At 56.0% G+C, this 19,799-nt stretch overlaps 1 protein-coding gene across 1 annotated transcript in view; it reads left to right on the top strand.

Moving 5' to 3' along the window:
• The first annotated feature begins 13,201 nt into the window (after nt 1-13,201).
• CDK18 (cyclin dependent kinase 18) overlaps nt 13,202-19,799 on the top strand; it is a 32,821-nt gene continuing 26,223 nt past the window's right edge. Inside the window, exon 1 of the mRNA XM_027695041.1 lies at nt 13,202-13,291. The gene's annotated coding sequence lies outside the window, so the exon portion shown is untranslated. The remainder of the gene's footprint in view (nt 13,292-19,799) is intronic.

The raw sequence follows: 19,799 nt of genomic DNA, 5'->3' as shown, positions 1-19,799 counted from the left end.
TTTTAATAAAAGCAAAAACTACTAAAAACATAATCACTTTACACCACCACTGTTACAAAACAAAGCTGAGTCTTACTCATGCCCAGCAAACACTCACTCACCTCTGTTTGGGCAGAGGGGATCCTTGGGACAGCAGGGAATTCCTTCTATGTGTTTTATTCCTCAGTAGACCCCGAGGCTGCAAGAGCATCCCATTATCTGTGTGGGAACTGAGGACTTCACCATTTGTTTGATGCACAGGATGAAGATTTCGGCAGCACCTCTGGACCTGGGGCACTGCTGGCTGGAGTTAAACACCTTGGTGACCTGGCAAACCCCCAGGAAAACGGAGAACTGCTGCCAAATAGGGATTTCTGGTGCTGCTCCCGAGGGACAGGTCACCCCAGCACTTGGATGAGCAGGGTGGTGAGTTCCTGCAAAGCTGGAGTGTGTGTGTGTGTGGGGGGAAATGTGATGCTCACAGGATCAGGGATGTGGTCAGGTTGTGTTTGCTGCTGGACAGGCACAGGTGAGCAGAACATCCCTTCCTGCAGGGGGTTCACAGCCTTGCAAGCTGCAGGACAGCTCGGCTGCAGTGAATGTTGAGAAAACTGCTTGTAAAAGAGGGTTTACATCCTCTAAAATACACATTCTGAGCTGGATTTCTCTAGCACTTGCTGAGCTCCACGGAGGGCAGAAAGGAGGGACAGTTAATCCATCCTTGGGGATGTTTCAGCTGCCCTAAATCCCAGTGTTCTCACAAAGGCCCACCTGGTTCCTGTAGCAGCATGTGGGGAAAGAAAGCTCTGCCAGGTTTTTAAGTGGTTTCTCCAAAATCCACCTGCCAGCAGGGGCAGGAGGCTGTTTGTGGAGAAACGAGACGTCGCCTGAGAATTGCAAGAGAGGGATCATTTGTCTTAAAAACCTTTAATGTGAAGTGTAACAGTTGTGGCCTGGGACAAAAACTGCGGGTGTTTCATCCTGATCCTGCACAAAACCCAGCCAGAACAGCTTTAATGGCTTTAAGCTGAAGGAAGGGAGGTTTAGATGAGATATTGGGAAGGAATTCCTCCCTGGGAGGGTGGGAAGGCCCTGGCACAGGTTGCCCAGAGAAGCTGTGGCTGCCCCATCCCTGGAAGTGTCCAAGGCCAGGTTGGAGCAGCCTGGGACAGTGGAACCATGACAGGGGGTGGCACTGGGTGGTCTCCAAGGTCCCTTCCAACCCAAAGTATTTGAGGATTCTGTGATTCTGTGAAAAACTCTATGTCCTAGCAGGAGATCTGTGGGAAAGCTGATGTTTTTTTTCCTGGAGTGCTGGAGATCAGGGATCTCCCAGAGTGCAGCAGAAGCGCCTTTCTCAGCGTTTCAGACCGTGCTGGTGGCAGAAGCAGGACAGGGACAGGGACCCCTCCCCCCCCCCCCGGCCGTGATCCCCCCCCCCTGCAGCATTTCCCAGCCAGGGAAGGCTGCCTGGTGCAGTACCAAGGTGCCTGGTGCTTCCCACCGTGCACTCAAGGCCGTTCCACTCCTTCCCCACCCCACCTGCCTGCACAGGCAGCGTTTGGAGGGGACCCAGGAGTGGCGGTGCTGTCCCCCGGCAGAACCGGTTCAGCAGCTCCGGTCCCCGGGGCTGAGCTCTGTGAGCACACGTGGGCTGGGAGCACTGGGAGGACTGGGTTTGAACAGACCACGGGGTGCTTTAACTCCTCCTCAGCCCCGGGGACAGCCCGTGCTTGTCCCCCGGGATGCGCCCGCGCCCGTCCCTGGATGCAGCAGCGCCGGGGCAGTGCCAGGGCTGAGCAGAGGGATGCCCCGGCTCAGCCTGGCACCGGAGCGAGCAGAGAGGGCAGCACGGCCCGGGTTCTGCGTCTCTCCGTGTTTCAGGGGAGCAGCCCGGCGTTTCCCAGGCAGTCGTTCCTCCAGAGGACCACGAGGTGGAAGCATTTTCCAAAAACTCCCGCGATCACCTCGGAACCCGGGGACAACCTGCCTGTGCCTGGAGCAGGGGGACAGGACAGCCAAGGAGCTGAGGGCTGGAGAAAAGAGCCGGGAAGGGATCCAAGAGGGACACGGGGCACAAGGGGAAAAGCCCCTTCTCCAGGAAAAGGCTCCTGCAATTATCCATGATGTTGACTGCCCACTACCCAGGGAAAAATGCCTTGTATCCTGCTCCCCAGAGCAGGAATGCAGGAGCACAGCCTGCACAGGGCCAGGCTCTGGGCCCCCCAGTCCTGCTCCATGCAGGGGGGCTGCCTGGTGTCACTTGTGTCACTTCTGGCCCCCAGATGATGTGCCCAAACATCCCGGAGAGACCATAAAACCATGGAATATCCTGCGTTGGAAAGGGCCCACAAGGATCATCAAGTCCAACTCCTGGACACCCCAAAATCCCACCCTGTCCCTGAGGGCATTGTTCAAACCCTCCTGGAGCTCTGGCAGCCTTGGGGCCGTGCCCACTGCCCTGGGGAGCCTGGGCAGTGCCAACCACCCTCTGGGAGAAGAACCTCTTCCTGAGATCCAACCTAACCCTCCTCTGGCACAGCTCCACATGACTGGGCTCCTCTTTTCCCTCCTCTAAACAGAACTCCTGGACACCTGGATTATGTTCAGCCCCTTTCACAGGCGTCCCAACCCAGATATCCAAGTGCCTGTCCTGGACCAAATCCTGCTGCTCACAGCCAGCCAGACCAAGCCCAGCCCCGGTCTGTGAGCCTGGCAGGACCTGCCTGTGCCTGCCTGGGAGCACCTGTGCTTCCTGTGGGCTGGGCAGTGCCAGGTGACAGCCGGGAGCAGGGTTTGCCCCTTGGCACGGGGTCAGCCCTCGTTCCTCACGCTCGGGGCAGCGCTGAGTCACGGCTGATCAGCTGTGCCTTCTCCATCCCGGGGAGCTCACCCTGCTCCACCCTGCCCAGCTGGGCAGGGAGCACTGGCACACTGCTGGATCCAGGCTCCAGCCAGCCTGGAAGGTGTTTCATCCCATGGGAGATGCCAACTGGGGCTTTCCCAGCAGGGTCTGGCACAAAGACAGGACAGAGCCCCTGGAAAATCATTCCTTGAGGCCACCAGGCATGGGGAGGGTGCTCTGCCCTCCTGCAAAACCTCAGTGCCTGTGCTGGAAACACACATTTCCCTGGAATATTTCGTAAGGGGAGGATAAAGGACTTGGCAGCAGCGACACCAAGATTCGCCTCTGTCGTGGAGGGGTCCCAGGCAGTGCTCTGGGAACACATTCCCACCGCCCTTGGATGAGCCCCATCACCTCTTCTCTGTGTGTGACACCTGAGCTGGACATTTCCTTGTTAGCTGCTGGTGTGAAAGGGCTAAAAATATTAAAGCCCAAGGAGGAGATGATCTGTACAGGCAGATAAATGGGGACTGCACTCCTGGGACAGGTGACCCCACAGTCAGGAGGTGATGAGCTTCCAGATGTTTGGGGTGGGGGGTTACAAGCAGCACCTGCTTCCAGGCAGGATCCACATTCCTTGGTTGGCTCTGCTCCATCCCCAGCTCCAGAGCAGGCCCAGCATCCCTGTGTGTGACAGACTAAATGTGCAGGGCCCAGCTCAGTTTGCAGCAATGCCCTGACATTTGGCCTTCCCTTGTGTGTGTTTAGTAAGTAAACAGCTATAAATAAGTTGGTTATACCCCAGGGGCTGCTGAGGAGTTCTAAACCCAGCAAGTGAAGGCTGTGTGCTGGGCAAAAGAACTGGTATTTTCCTCTTGCTCTCTGTAGTTTTATGGACTTGATTCCTGACTGGAAGCAGCGTGAGGAGAATCAGCCCCAGCATCTGCAAATGCAGACCTCTTCTGTGGTGCTAATTGATTAAATCTGTGAGACAACAAGAGAGCAGATTTATCCAGAACAGTCCTGCCTTAAACCTGGATTTCAATTTATGTTGTTTTTTTTTTTTCCTGGAACTGCCTTACTTAGTCAAAAATAGTGGCATCAGTGGCTGGGCTGCAGGAATGGCAGTGCTGGCAGATGGTGGGTCAGTGCTGGATGTCCCCAAGGCACAGGGGAGGGGAGGGCACAGCTCAGCACTGGGGTTGCTCTGATCTCGGAATCGTCCCCGGGGCTGCTCTGGCTCTGTGCCCTCGTGGGGTCGCACATGTACCACCCCATCCACCACTTCCAGCCACTTCCAGCCCGCTCCATCTGGCACAGGACACGTGGAGCCCTTTGAAGTCCTGCTCTGAGGCCCCTTGGATGCTGCTGGAGCCTGGGGAAGGGTGGTCTCTGCCCGGACCTGCTGCAGCCTCCAGTGCCAGGGCATCCTCCTCGGGGGCAGAGCACGGGGACTGTGTGAGGCACCACGACTGGATGAGCCTCCAGAGCTGTTTTTCTGAGATTTGGGAAAGCTTCTGATCGAGCTGTTTGGTGCAGGGGGCTGGAACAGCCTCGTGCTTTGTACCCCAGGGCTAGAAATTCCTGCAAAGGCAGCATTTCCCTCTGGTTTTAAGCAGAGCACCAACACCCTTTGGTGACATCAGCAGCCCTGGGAGCCCTTTGGTGACATTAACAACCCTGGGAGGAGCCCTTTGGTGACATCAGCAGCCCTGGAGCCCTCCTGTGACACTGTGGGTGGGATGCTGAGCTGAGCAGCCCCTGGCTCCCAGGGATTTCACTGGGTGGGGGCTCAGCCCTCATAAAACTGGACCAGACAAGGGCAGGATGAGGCTGAGAGCTCTGGAGCTCCCATCGAGCACTCAGCATCTCTCAGAAGGAATCCTGAGCCTCTTCCAGCCAGAAGAAGGCAGCAGGACAGTTCCTCTGCAGCCTGTAGGGAAGAGGGGGTCAGACTCTTGGGACAGCAGGGCTGCAGTGTTGAGCAGGAGAGACTCGATGTGCCATTAGAGCATCTATTGCCTGGGGAATCACAGCACTAATGAACTAATACAGGGGAATTCAGCAAGGAAGAGGCTTGTGCTGGAGGTTCTCCCCAGTTCCTGCCTTGCAGGGAGTTGCCTCCACTGGGCACTGGTGGTTTTCTTCTGGGCAGATGCCTCAGCACCAGAGAAAACACGTTCTGGGCACCCTGAAAGCCCATCTCCCCTCCCCTGCAGAGCCCAGAGCAGGACCTGTGCTATCCCTGGGACGCCGAGGGTTTTCCCTGGGATGCAGCCAGTCCTGACAGGCTTTGCCAGGTCTTACCTCCAGGAATTTCTCTCTGCCCTTTGCTGCTGACACACGGATGTTTGCTGGCAGGGAAGGAGGGGGCAAGGTCCTTGTGTGCCCTGCCTGCACCAGTTCTGTTTGTGCCCGGGGAGAAGCAGCACAGAGCAGTTGTGGGGAGCGTTTGCTGGGGAGGGAGGAAACTGGAGCAGTGGTTTATTCCAGTGCAGGTTTCCCTAAAGCCTGCTGGGATGAAAACAGGAGCTGACACCGAGGTGCACAGACCTCCAGGAGCTCACACAGCCCCTCGGGGGCAGAGGGGAAGAGGGAGCCCAGCCCGTGGTCCCTGCGGTGCCACCAGTGCCCGGTCTCTGGCCACGCTGTGGTTCACTCCCTGTGCCCACAGTGTTCCTGGCACCCTCCCCCAGCCCACAGCCCCCATCTGAGAGCCTTTTGGGGATGTTGTTGCAGCACCCACCCCCAGCAGCTTCCCCTCTGATCACAGAGCTGTCAGCCCGACCTGCCTTAGAGGGAAGGACTCGCACGCAGCGAGCGGCAGCTGTGGATGAGATTTTCCTCTTTCCAGCTAACTCTGCTGCCATCTGCTCCAATTCCCTAATTATAACAGCAGGGGTGGGGGATGTCAGACTGGAGAGGAGGCAGTGTGGGGTGAACATCAGCTCCAGCAGCCTCGACAGACTCGTGTGGGCTGGAGAGGCTCCCAGACACCACGAGCTCGGCTGGCACAAGCACCGGCGTGTGTGTGAAGGTGGGACTGCACCCACTCTGCTCCCAGCTAAGCCAAACATCTTTCTTGGGCACATCCCTGGCATTCCTGCCCTCTCAGGGGTGCTTTTCTCCGTGCCCCACCGTGCATGTGTGCAGCACTGCAGTTCGAGCCTGTTCTTGGCTCTCTTTTTTGGAAACGCTCTCACATTTATCATCCCTCTAATGCCCTCTGAAGTTTATGCCTGAATCAATGTTTTGGGAAGCCAGAGCTGGGCTGGATTCCTCATTTGGGCTGAAAATAGCAAACAGACTGCGAGGCAAGCAGCAAATCCTGGCTCACCATCCTGAGGCTGCCAGAGCCAGCAGTGAGGGAGTCCCTTTCTGGTGCCACCCAAGCTGTTCTTGCCGAATATTGCCAACCCGCTGCCATGGCTCCTCCTGTCCCACCCATCCATCCATCCATCCATCCATCCATCCATGTATCCCTGTGGCCAAGGGCTCAGAAAAGCCCTTATTCTCCAGCCAAGCATCCTGCACTGCCTGGGCCACAGGATTGCATCCTGCTAACAGGGTTCTTACTGGTTTGGGCTGGAAAACCCCGTGGGATGTTCTGTGCACCGGGTATTTCTGTGTTTCTGGTCGTCCCAGCCCAAGCAGGGACTCCCAGTTTCTGTCAGCAGGAAAGCACCAGGCACTTTGCTGGTGTGTCTGGTGTGCTCCTGCAGAGAGAAGCATCTGCTGGGCTTGCTCAGACACGTTTTCCCCCCAGAACTTCAGCCCCGGTGCTCCTTGGTCCCGCGAGGAAGCGGCTTTGAGCCCTGGGTGCACTGACTCACCCCCTTCCTGCTGTTCAGCCTCCAGCTCACCCCGTGAACTGCCTGGAAAGGGGAAGCTTGTCATGACTCAGTGGGAGGGAGATGGATTGTTCTCTGAAAAAAACAACTTATCTCCTCCCTGCACTTGCCTCGCCAGGGTGACAGGGGACAAGGTCCGCTCAGAGCAAACTCCTTGGGGACAGCGTGGGTTCCCTTTGAACTCAGTGCTGGCACCTGAGGGGATTTAAAACCTGTGAAACAGCTGCTAAACCCACCTGGAAACCTTCAGGCAGAGCATTTTCTGCAGGTCCTGGGGCTGGGTGACAATCAGGGTGACAGCCCCCATGTGCCAGCATCGCCTTCGCACTGAGCCTCCCTCTCTTTGCTGTGCAAGGCAGGGGGGAGCACGCACTGAAACACCAAAAACAAAGGTCCAACTCACATTCCAGTGACACCACAGGCAGGGCAAAGGATGCCTTGGCTCCAGAGCTCCTGGATGGGGGAGAAGTTTTGGTGTTTGTCTGGCTTTGCCCACCAGAGCTGGAGCTCTGCGCTCTCCAGTGGGACCGTGGAGGGAAGACTTTGTGCATGTTTTTCACTTTGTTTTGCAATTTGGCAGCTCCTGGTTGCTAAGTGCCTGAATCTCTGGCATGGATTGGTGGAGCTGTTGTTATGGTGATGCTCCATGGACAAAATTAGGAGATGCTGCTGGATTCTCAGGTCTGCAGTTGGCCTCGTGGTTGCCATGGTCAGCTGTGCTGGGGCCACCTTGGGGACGGTGACTTTGTGTCCCACGGGATGGAGTGTGTCAGCTCACACAGGGATTCACACTGAGTTTGGTTTCAGGGTGATTTGGGATCACAGAGAGCCAATTCCCACGTGGGACAAGAGCAGCCTGCAGGTACCTGGGCTGAGTTTGGAATGTTGATGGAGATTTGCAGGGAGACCCCGTGGAACTCCCACAGGGATGTGTTAACAAGGATATCTGAACTTGTCTCAATGTCTCATGCTCCTCAAGTCACCTGCCTGTAAAATGGGAATAACAATATTTCCTTTTTTGGAGTGGCAGGACAAGGGGGAATGGCTTCAGATGGAAAGAGGGAAGGTTTTGACTGGTTCTGAAGATGGAATGCTTCCCTGGGAGGGTGGGGAGACCCTGGCACAGGTTGCCCAGAGAAGCTGTGGCTGCCCCATCCCTGGAAGTGTCCAAGGCCAGGTTGGAGCAACCTGGACTAGTGGAAGGTGTCCCTGCCCATGGCAGGGGGTGGAACGAGATGGTCTTTAAGATCCTTCCAACCCAAACCAGTCTGTGATTTTATGATTTCCATTTCCTGAGTCTGTGGAGTTGCAGATTCCCACCAGAGACGTAACTGGGGGGGTTTGTTGTCAAACCAGGCTGGTCCACAGCCACTGCAGCCCCTTTGAGCACCGGGCACAGCCACGGGCACAGGCTGGGCTGGGGCACGGCAGCACCTCCCAGGGACACCAGGGGGGGAGTTTGGCCTCTCCAGCCCTCGGCAGGAGCAGATCCCACCGTGCCAGGCTGGGCAGTGGAGCATGGGGCCCATTTGCCCAGTTTTCCTCGACTTAGCAGCCAGCTTTCAACTCCAGCCCTCTCTGATTGTTGCCGAAATGCAGAGCTGGGCAATGATTTCCACATGCCTGCCCGTGCACAAGGGAGGACGGGCCGGGGCAGGGGAGGCACTGAACACATTTTCTTTCCATGACTCGGTGCCTATTGAATGTCAGGGCAGTGGGGAAGGGAGCTGCTGCTGCTGCTGCCCGGATGCAGTGACTGTAAAATATTCCCTGCAGACCTCCGGGGAGCTGCTCTCCTCGGAGCAGCACACACATGCACGGCCATGTGAGTTTAGCAGCGGAGAAAAAAACGTGCCCCTGAGCTGCTGGAGGGCTCTGCAGCCCAGACACTGCTCGGTGTGGCAGGGAGTGGGGCCGCAGGAGCTGCAGGAGGAAAACAGGTGAACCCCCCCCCCCTAGAGCTGCCCTGGGCTTCCCGGAGAAGTCAAGCACGTTCACATTGCTGCTATTTCTCCGAGGCTTCAGTGGGAGCTGTCAGGTTTAATACACTGTGTGTATTTACTGGGATTGCCAGGGCTCCTATGTGAGAGCACTGGGCTGCAGATTGGAGCTCTGCAGCTCTCCCCAGGGAAACAGTGATGCCTTGCTGGGTACAGCACTGTTGGGAGGTCGTATCTTTCTTAACTGGTTCTTACTGGGCCGGGTGTGTCACTTCTTAGTGTGTTTTGACATCTTCCCTCCAGCCTGGACGCTGTGCAGGTGAGCTCCTGCCTCTCTGTGTGTGCTCTGGGAGGGGGGGCTGGGGCTGCTCCCCACTTTGGGCACGGGGATTAAATGGAAGTGAGCAGCTTACAGCAAAAATTAGGTGTCCCTACACCCCAAAATTAGGTGTTCTCACAGCAAAGGGCACTTTGTGTGGCTGTAACAGGGGATGGGCTGCTCTGTTGTGCATTTGGAGATCGCTGTCACCTCTGCTCAGCCTGAGCTGCCTTGGACTCCTCCTGAGGCAGGTTTGGAGCCCTCCAGCTGTCCCCCCTCCCCAGGCTGCCCTGGGCTGTCTCAAGGGCAGCTCCCAGCCCTGGATGGAGTGTCCCCACCGGGGCCTCACCATGTGAGGGAGAAGCAGAGGATTTAATGTGTCTGGCCAGGAGCCACGCAGGGAATGGGCCTGGGGCAGGCTCAGCTTTACAAGGCAGGCACTGCCCGGGCTCCAGCTTTGTGTCAGTCCATGCAGCATCCCCATATCCCTGTCCCTGGACATGTCTGGACAGGGACAAGGGCTGCACAGTGGAGTCCTTCACGCTGTGTTTGCCCCTGTGGTGTGACACTGGGGCTGGGGCAGCTCTCCCTGTGCCCCCAAGGCTGTGCTGACTCCTCACCATCCCACATCCCCGCAGTGGTGTTTGCTGACAGGGAAGGTTCTGGAGAGGAGCAGCCCTAGCAAACCCCTGGGGGCTGTGATTGAAATGCTGCTCAGGATGCTGCAGTGGCTCCTGGCAGTCACTCCCACCTGCATCCAGTGCAACACAGGTACCAACTTCTCCTGGCCTGGGGAATGAGCCCAGCTCAGCAGCTCGGGCTGCTGTCTGACTGGGGGTGGCTTTTCAGGATGGGAAAAGAAAAGAATAAGTGCTCTGGTGTGCAGCAGAGACAGGATTGCCTCTACCCAGAGGAAATCCTGGGACTGTGCTGAGGGCAAGAACAGCCCAGAGCCGTCACCCCGGGTTATTTGCATCACATTCCTGCCTGGATGTGGCACCCACAAAGACAGGAGCACCCAGGTGTGTGTCAGGCCTCTCTGCCTGCTGCAACACTGCCTCCTTCTCACCTCCCCCTCCTCTCCCCTCTGCAGCCCAAGGCAGCTGGGCTGAGGTGCTGTTTGCAGGGAGGTGACAGGAGACACCTCGGGGAGGAAGCGCAGCCCCCCCTTGTCTTCAAAAGATGCAATTTGTCTCAGAAGGGAGAACAGCTGGGGGATGAAACCCAGCACTCCCCTGGCTGCCCCAGGCAAGGGACACACTAGGAACTGCATAACTGTTCCTAGTGTGGAATACACTGGGAGAAGGAAGAGGAGGAGAGGGATGTGCTGAGCAAAGTCCCCCCCCAGTGTGAGCTGAGGTGGTCACAGCCATGGACATACAGAAAGTTTTGCAGTTTCCCAGCCAGACCCATTTTTTTATGAAACTCTCCCAACTACAATGAGCCCATTTTTCACACCTGATTTCCCCTGGACCTCTGCGAGGCTGGGTGATTCCACTGTGACAACACAAAAGGGAGAAAAAACAGCCCCGGAACCCAAAGTAATTTTAGAAAAACTCACGAAAAAACAAGCGCTTCTGTCTGCCTTTTGCTCAGCCATTACATTGGCATGTTTGGAAAATGCCCCGAGGCTCTGCCTTGGAAACACACTGCTGGGATTGCAGAGGCGTCTCAGGTGGGTGCCAAGTTCAACACCAGCGACCTCAGCCCTTCACAGGGCACCCGATAAGGGACACTTTGCTTTGTGCTGTTCCCAATGGAGCAGCCCCAGCCCCATTAACAGCAAAGGGCCTCGTTAGTGCCACATCAATCTGCCAGGCAGATGTGCCGTGTTCGTGTCCCACATGCTGGGGAACATCCATCACACCCTGATGCCTCCCCTCCCCTCCAGTCTTTGAACAGGCAGGGATAGCAATCCCTGCTGGCTGCAGCAGCTGGGTGCTTTCCCTCTCCGGAGCCATCCCTGTCAGGCTCACAGCAATCCCTGGCATGTTGATTATTGTAATTTATGTTTAGGAGGAATGTTATGCACCAATGAGCAGCTCGTGTGACACAACCACTGAGCTCATGTCTCTGGCCACTAATTGCTTGTAGCATTCTTGCCCTTTCTCTTCGAGCTGGTTTCCATGTCCAGCTCCAGTTTGGGGCCTTCCTCTCCTTAATTTCCCAGAGGTTTTTGCTGGGGGTCTCCTTTGGCTTCTGTTTCAAAGCGGACTCAGAGTGCCAGGTGGTCGCAGAGCCGTGGAATGGGGGGGTGTGGCAGCAGTTGTTACACCGAGGCTGTGCTGGGAACGGCATGTAAGTGTTCGAGACATCTCCCCCCGCAGGGTGACATCTCCTCTTTAAATAGAATAATGGACAGGGTGAATAGGGAAGTCAGAGAGATTCCAGAGCCTGGCTGGACACTGTGCTGTGGAAAACCTGCCCATTTCTGCAGCCAGTGGCATGAAGGGAGCGTGATGGGCAACTCACCCCGAGCTGACTGTGCACCCACATGACCAGGTACTCATTGACCAGGGGTTAGGAGAGGCCAGGCGGCCACACGAGCCAAGAGGCACATCACAGCTCTGGGTCTCACCCTCTGCTGCTCCTCCCTGAGCCCTGCAGAGCAAAGGATGCAAATCCTCCGGGAGGCAGGTGAGAAACGAGCAGCTCCAGGCAGTGAGAAATGATCTGCTCGCCCTGTGTCACCCAGGACAGGCTCTCACCCCTGCTGCAAAAGTCACCACGTCCCAGCTGGGGCAACGTGACTCAAGTGTGAACTCCCCATCTGCTTCTGGAGGGGCAGTTCCAGTTCAGAGCCCCCTGAGTGCTCAGACAGGGCTCAGCTCACGTGCTCACCAAGGGGGTTGACTGAAGAGCTGGTGTGGAATGTTTGACCCCCCTCACAGAGCCCACAATCACCACCGAGGGCCTCAGGTCTTGGCTGGTGGTTGCCGTGGGACAGGCTAAAGGGAACAAACAAAATGGGGCCTGGCAAAACATCCCTTTCCTCCACGGGGGGCTCGGCTTTTTACGCTTCTGCCACACCATCTGTGAGCCACTTCCCTGTTCCTCGAAGTGTCTCCCAGCAAAGCTTGATGGTTCTAATATAAGAAAGGAGAGTCAGCAAGTCCGACGAGACTCCCACGTTCCAAAAGGAAAAGGGAAAGAGGAGTTCTGTCAGCAGCAGAAAGCCCAAATTTGTGTCTCCTGGACAGGCTTGTGGGATCTCAGGTGTCTGGAAAGGAGAAGACCCTATATGCTCCCCCCAAAAAGGATTTCCCCACAGAGAACTTCTGCCCCCTTTCCTGTGCTGTGTCCTCTGTGTTCCCACTTTCCATACTCGGTGTAGATGGATTTTGTTCCTTCCCTGTCCAGGTGTCCTGCTGGCATCCCTCTGCCTTCCCCTGCCACCTTAAACCTCCTGCACATCCCCCAGATTTAGGCACGATACCCACTAATTACAGCAACTCTGCTGACAGACAGGATGGTCTGTAGAGGGAAGGCGAGGACTAATATAGCTGAGGATATAAGAAATTAATTAGTTTCAGACAGACAATGTTGGCACCTCCAGTCAGCCTGATTTATTTCCATGGCTGCTCTATTTCTGGCAAACAGAGAATGTTTGACTAAATATAAGACAACAAGTAGCTGGAATGGATGGCGAAGCCGCTGCTAAACACGTAACCCCACCGACAGAGTGACACACAGGCTGGAACCCCCGCGGCCGCCCGAGGGATGCGGGTCCCGCTCTCACGGGCTGCCCCCGCTCAGGCACATCCGCCAAGAGCCTCAAGGACGGGTGGGAAGAGCCGCGGGAGGGAACTCCCCTGACCCGGCTGCGAGGCTGCGATCAGTGTGTGTGTGTGCGCGCGTCTGTGTGTCCTGCGCGTCCGTGTGTCCCTGCCCGCAGCGCTGCCGGGGCAGCGGGGCCGAGCGGGCTCCTTATCCCGGGGCTGCGGCGGGGAGGAGCCAGCGCCGCTCCGAGCCGAGCGCCGGCAGCGCTCCCGCACCGCGTCCCGCACCGGCACCGCTCCAGCTCCCGCTCCGCGCCTGAGCCGGCACCGGCACCGCTCCAACCCGCTCCAACCCGCTCCTGCTCCGGTACCGCTTCTGATCCCGCTCCTGCTCCGGCATCAGCGCCGCTCCAGACCCTCCCCGGCACCGGCTCCGCTCCCGAACCGCTCCCGGCTCGTTCCCAGCCCGGCCCCGCTCCCGGCTCGTTCCCAGCCCGGCCCCGCTCCCGGCCCGGCCCCGGAGCGGCCCCGCGGCTCCCGCAGCGCCGCCCCGGCTCTGCCCCGGCTCTGCCCCGGCCCCGCGGTGCCGGCGGCAGGAAGGAGGAAGGGACACGGCAGGAGGGAGAGCGACCTGCTCGGTGAGTGCCCCCGCGGCGGGATGGGGGTCCCTGCCCGCCCCCCCCGCCAGCCCCGCTGCCTTTGGGACTGCTTGGGGCGGAAAGTGAGAGGGGAGGGAAGAGCTGAAGTTGGAGGTATGGGGAGGGAGGGTTCAGCTCGGTACGGAGCGCAGCGAGAATTTATACCTGTCTGTGCCCTGCTGCGGGAGATTCCTGCGCGTGTTTTGGTCCTAAACCTTGATTAGGAAGCTTTGGTCAACGCTTTGCTCACTATAAACTTTGGCAGACACCCCTGGCGTGGGTCCCGCTGGGAAGGTCCTGGGGGGACCCTTCCAGTGGGAGAGTTCCCGGGGTGAGGGGTGACATCCAGGGTCTGTGTGGTGGCTTCCCCGGCTCAGACAGGAGCCCTGCCGCTGGCTGGCCGCCGTTCCCCTTGCGCTGCATTTTTTGGTGGCTGTCACTATCAGCTGCATCTCTCCAGCACTGCCTGTTGCTCTGACAAGTTCCCAGGGATGTGGGAGAACTCCCCCCAGAACGCCTGTCCCTCTCCTCGCTCCTGAGAGCTGCTCTCCCTGCCGTGCCAGCCCTGCCTCCTGAAAAGTCAGGCTTTAGCAGACTGGCTCATCTCTCCATGAAAACAACCTGGAATGAGCGTGTTGGCACAATAGGGGCGTTAGCTCTGAAAAGAAGAAACATCAGGGTCAGGCCTGGGGCTGCTGGCAGTGGGTTTTGTGCTGTGCATCAAGCAGATGAACAGTGTGATGTGATGTGTGTGTCGGGCTTGGAGAAGGTGCCTGAAGGGGAAGAGCTTTGAACAAGCATCAGGCAGAAAGTTAGAGCCTCTGGGTAAGATCTGTGAAAGGGCAAGTGCCTTCAGACAGGACCCTGCAAGGAAAACAGGATTAATTTCCTCCTCAGTGGTCATGGGGCAGCACAAAAACCTGCAGATGTTGCTTCCCCACAGCTGAAAAGGGGTAAATGCAAACAGAGTCTTGTTTTCCTGCCTCACGGGGCTTTGCCAGGGCATCTGGGTCACCCCATCCGTGGAGAGGTCATGAAAACCGGTTCCCGTGATCCCGAAAAGATTCTCTGGGTGCAAACAGATAACTGGGCAGTTTGTATCAGCAGGAACACGTCAGTGGGGGCATACTGAGGTCTCAAAGGGCATTTGTACATTAGAGCATCCTTTCCTCCCTGGGGAGGATCCATCCGTGGGAGGTGACATGTCCTAGAGGAGGACGTCCAGGAGGAACAGAGGCAGGAATAGGAGGGCACCTGGTTCACCAGCTGGCACCTCACCCATGAAACTTCATCTCTGTGGGTAGGTTTGAGGCACCCAGCTCACAGGGCACTGATTTTTTAGGCTCTTGTCAAGCCAGAAAACTTCTGAGCGAGTTTTGGTGCCCGTTCTCCACACAGGACCACTTTTGATGGCAGGTCTTGCAGATTTGTTTCCAAGCACTCAGGTTTACTCACCCATGCTGGAAAATATTGGTACCGTGACCAAATGAGAGAAATTAATAAACGAGCAGTGGAACAACCTCGCCAGCAATAGCTGGGAGTTCCCCCTCTCTTATCCTACTTGGACAGAGAGGAAGAAAGGGAGGAAAATTTGTAACTAACCAGGACTCTGAGGATCTGTCCCTGTCCACGGCCTTGCCACAGATTCTGCCTGACCTTGGCCACGTCACCACCATATCCCCATGTCTGAGTCCCCCCATCTGTTAACACTTGACCTTGCTTTGTTCTGGGAGGTTTTGCTCCCTGAGCTCTGCAGGGCTTTGGGATGCTGGCAGGGCTGGGCGTGGAGGCACTAAAATCCTCCTCTCAATGCCACGAAGGCCCCTTTCAGTGAACAAGCTCTTTGTGGCCCCTGAATGGACCCTTCAGACAGGCTTTGCTGCGGAGCCAGTGGCAGAGCCAAGGGATGGTGTCACATATTCGGGGGTTACAGGTGACTGAAATGCAGCTGGATGTGCTTGGCTGATTTTTACTGGCTCCCCAACGAGCTGCTTTAAATCTTTGGCTTTATCAGCTTTTATCTGCTGCCTTTCACGGGCATTCATTGCCAGTGTCACTGCCTTGTTTGTCAGGGTACAGCCCTGAGCAGGGGGGCCGGAGGGGACAGATTTTGCCTTCTGTTGCTGGCACTGGATCTAGACGAGGTAGATGAAGGCAGCTGCATTTTGCACATGGTAAAATAGGGAGCCAAAATGGCTCAAGGTGTTACAAGGAGCCCGTGGTAGCTCAGAGAGTTGAGTTTTGATCTCCCAAGGCCATGAGATCCCTCTGTTCTCTCTGTCCTGCCACCTGGGCAGACAGAAACCTGTGTCTGTGCTTTCCATAGGTCGTGTCTGCATTAAAATATCCACGTTTCTGCTTCCATCCCTTTGGTCTGGCCTTCTGGAGAGAAATGAATGTTTGGTCAACCCTTGTAAAGCCTGAGACATTCCTCTGGCTTCCACAGAGACCTGAGGTTTGGGCCAGGAGGCCTGAGAATCTCCAGAAAATCTGGGATGCGTGTTTGGGAATCATGTCAAATAACAGTAAGAGTTTCCAAGAGGGTTTATACTCAGTAGGAGCCTCCCAAATTCTCCTTCCACGGTCAGGGAAATTGAGGCAAACTTAAAGCAGCTTCTCCAGGCAGGAGGACAGGGGGTCTTGGCTCTGGGGCCAGTTCAGAGCAGATCCCAAGCCAGCCTGGAGTGAGTTCTGCTGGGTGCAACTCGTGTACTGACACCCAGAAAGGTCAGCCCTGCTCTCTGCCATGGTCTTGGTTTACTTCTTTACAGGTAGAACACCAACAAAAGGTCTCTATTTAAAAAAGGCCCTTTGCTTGCTTTCAGCAAACTCCATCCACGCAGAGGTTTGACCTGCTGGGTTTGCTTCCCTCTAAATTCACTTGTTCCTGCTGTTTGCAAAGGGAAAACCGAGAGCAGAAAGCAACCTGTTGATTAATGCAGATGCAAAAGCCCCAGATTACAATCTGGTGAACAATTAACTTCGAGGAGTCGATCTGCAATCAGCCGGAGCATCTTTTGCTCTCTTCCTAATCAGGGTTTCTTTTCAGGTAGCGTTTTGCCCGCAGCCAGCGCTGCTCATCTGCCGCTTGTTTGCTCAGTCGCTCACAATCTCGGCTGGTATCTTTGTCTCGGCAGCCTGGCTGGAAAAGAAACTGCTGTGGAATTATTTTCGAGCCGCAGAGCAGAGCGGGGTGAGCCCTGGCAGCCGGCTGGGCTCTGTCTGAGCTCCTGCCACCGCTGCCACCTCTCATCTGTCTCCTCCTTTCTTTGCCTCCCTCCCTCCTTCGCCTCGTTCCAGCTGCGTCTCCGAACTTGAGACCTGTCTTCTTCCCTCGCCCTCTGGGCTCCCTCCCTGCTTCGGGGACGAGCTCCAAGCCGCCTGCAATTAAGGCTGGGTTTTTTGCAGGCGCGCCACATTCCCGCTGGGAGATGTCCACATGTCCCCGGCAGCGCGTCCCTGCCCGCCGGGCTGATCTCTGCTGAAAACCCGGCCCTTTCTTTTCACACCTGAGCAGCAGCCGGGCTCTTGTTAAAACTCTCTCAGCCCTGTGCTGAATGCATAATGCAGCTTCAAGTGCAGGCAGGACCTGCGGGAATGCAGCTCATGGAGCGGGGAGGATCCTCCAGGCTTTGGGGCACTTGGATGCCGCTGCCAGCACCAGCCCTTCTGGTTTTGTTGGTGGCTTCTCTGTGCCCCCAACTCCCATCAGGGGCTGTCCCTGCCACCCCCAGGGCGCTGGGAGGGTCAAAAACTGCAAATGTTCACGCTGAGGGATGTTTGAGGTGGTGTTTTCAAGGATTGGTGCTCGTTTCCTTTCAGGAGCCAGGTCTCCTGGAGCAGCTCAGCTGGAACGTTTCAGAGATCTCAGCTTGGTCTGACCTGTGTTTTTGCTTCCCTTTTACCTTCCCTCGTGGCTTTGTATCAGGCATTTTAGAGCAGGGACAATTCCTCAGGAGCCCCCCATCCCTGGGCCCAGCAGGCACTGCCAGAACAACAATAACACATTATTTGAGTGGCAAATTGCAGACCCAGAGCTGTCAGTGCCTGGTACCTGTCACCTCTGCCAGCACTGCAGGAGCACGGGGATCATCGGAGCTGCTGCTGGGATGCAGAGAGGAGGGAGCAAACAGGATGGATTTAGTGGTGTTGGATTTACTGCCCTTTCCTTAGTGCCTGGGAAGGGAAGGTTTCTGTGTGCACCTGGAAGGAAAGGCACTGCCAATGAAGACTCTCCAATTAATGGTGCCTTCAATCCAATTATTTTGTTACTAATTGGATTCATTACACCCAAACAATTCACCTTGGCACCACCCCGGAGTTCTGTCCTCATCGTCTATCAGAGGGGAATATTCCTGGGGCTAGAAAATCCATCACTGATGGCCCTGGATCTCCAACCACGGGTTTAAACTCTCTCTGATGAGCTGCTCTGTATTAAACAGCCCCTCTCTGTCTGGGCTCTGGGGTGACATGAATTTTGTTTGGCTTTTGGGCACCCTTTCAGTTTGCTCACGCAGTGATGTTTTTGTTACTGGAGGCTCCTCCATGACCCCTCTCCCTCTCTTTCTCCCCCAGCCTCTGAAATGCTCGGTTGTTTCCTGTAAAACAACCCAAATTTTCCCAGCTGGGGGCTTTGGAGTGGGGCAGGGGACTGGATTTGACCAGTTCTGTGGGGTGTTGCTGTTGTTCTGGTGGCTTTTAATTGAATTGCTCCATTAAAAAAGGAGAGGCTGTTGGAGCTGTAAACACTGAAATCTCTGAAAAAAAATCAAGATATGCCTTTTTTGGGAAGCAGAAACATTCCAAACGTTCCATTTTTTTTCTGCTATTTCTCTATTTTGATTGAAATGGTTTATTTTTACTGGGTCTATTTAATTATTCGGTCAGTGTTAATATGCTGGTCACTCAGGGGTTGTGATTCCTGATCCCAGTTGGATTTATCCTCAAACCACCCCCCCCAGGCATCGCTTTTCCCTCACTCCAGTTCCTCCCAGAAATTCCCACTCTTGAAGCCGCATCTTTTTTTAGCTGCTAAATCTGACAAGGTTTGTGAACAGGAGCCTCAATTCTGCACTTGGGAACATGCACACGCATATAAATTCATCAGTTTGGGGGTGTTTTGTCTGTATTCCAGCATGGAATATCACCTGGAGCTTGGGTTTGTGCCTTCTAGCACTTGGATTATTTGCTGGAAAACCTTTTAGACTGGCAGCTGATGTGCCTGTGCTGGAGCAAAGGCTGAGCTGTGGATACCCAAGGACGCAGCCAGGGACCTACAGGGATCTTCAACAGATCCCAGAAATTGAGGATCCAAGTCCTGATCCAGTAGATCCCGTGCTGCAGTGATCTGTGAACAGCAGAGCAAAGGAAACAGTGCTGCAGGAGGGGGTTGGAGGGAGGATCCAGGGTTTGGAGGCAGGATCCAGGGTTTGGAGGAAGGATGCAGGATTTGGAGGAAGGATCCAGGGTTTGGAGGAAGGATCCAGGGCTTGGAGGCAAGATCCAGGATTTGGAGGCAGGATCCAGGGCTTGGAGGCAGAATGCAGGGTTTGGAGGAAGGATGCAGGGTTTGGAGGCAGGATCCAGGATTTGGAGGCAGGATGCAGGGTTTGGAGGAAGGATCCAGGGCTTGGAGGCAGGATCCAGGGTTTGGAGGAAGGATGCAGGGTTTGGAGGCAGGATGCAGGGTTTGGAGGAAGGATCCAAGGTTTGGAGGAAGGATCAAGGGTTTGGAGGAAGGATCCAGGGCTTGCAGGTAGGATTCAAGGGTTTAAGGTAAAATCAAGGGCTTGGGAGTAGGTTTCAAGGGTTTAAGGCAAGATCCAGGGTTTGGGGGTAGATTTCCAGATTTGGAGGCAGGATGCAGGGTTTGGAGGCAGGATGCAGGGTTTGGAGGCAGGATCCAGGGTTTGGAGGCAGGATCCAGGGTTTGGAGGAAGGATCCAGGGCCAGATCTCCTGGGCTCTTCTCCTGGCTGTGCCACTGACTTGCTGTGTCACCTCGGGTGAGTCCCATCCCATCTCCAGATTTCCCATTTTCCTGTCTCAGTGGGAGGGGGGACAGCAGCCAGATTCCCACTAGGCTGGAGTACAGCTGGAATTAGTGAGCTGCTGGGCTTTCCTTGAAGGATCAGTGACCACAGAGGGGCCAGGAGCTGTTCCCAAGTTCCTTTGGCCACAATAACCTTCCCAGCCTCTGTTCCCCGTGCTCGACCCGGGACAAACAGTTCCAAGCTTTTCAGTGCAAGGTGGAAAATATGGAAAATGTGCATTCAGCCTGGAGCACCTATCCCTCCTCCTGCCACAGACACTCCTGAGGGCTGGTCAGCTTGTAATTATTAACTAATTACTGTGCAGTAATCACTGTGTGCCACAGGCTACAGGAAGTAGGGGCAGTCAGGAACAGGCAGTGTCCCACAAATCCCAGCCTCCCCTTATCTGTCCTTTTGATTTTTGCCGGGTTGGTGTCTGGCTGCAGCCCTGCCCCACGAGCCAGGACACGATTCCTG

This window comes from Neopelma chrysocephalum, unplaced genomic scaffold, assembly GCF_003984885.1.
Source record: "Neopelma chrysocephalum unplaced genomic scaffold, ASM398488v2 Primary Assembly neopelma1_100, whole genome shotgun sequence".
Lineage (NCBI taxonomy): Eukaryota > Metazoa > Chordata > Aves > Passeriformes > Pipridae > Neopelma > Neopelma chrysocephalum.
This window is presented reverse-complemented; position numbering and strand designations above follow the sequence as displayed.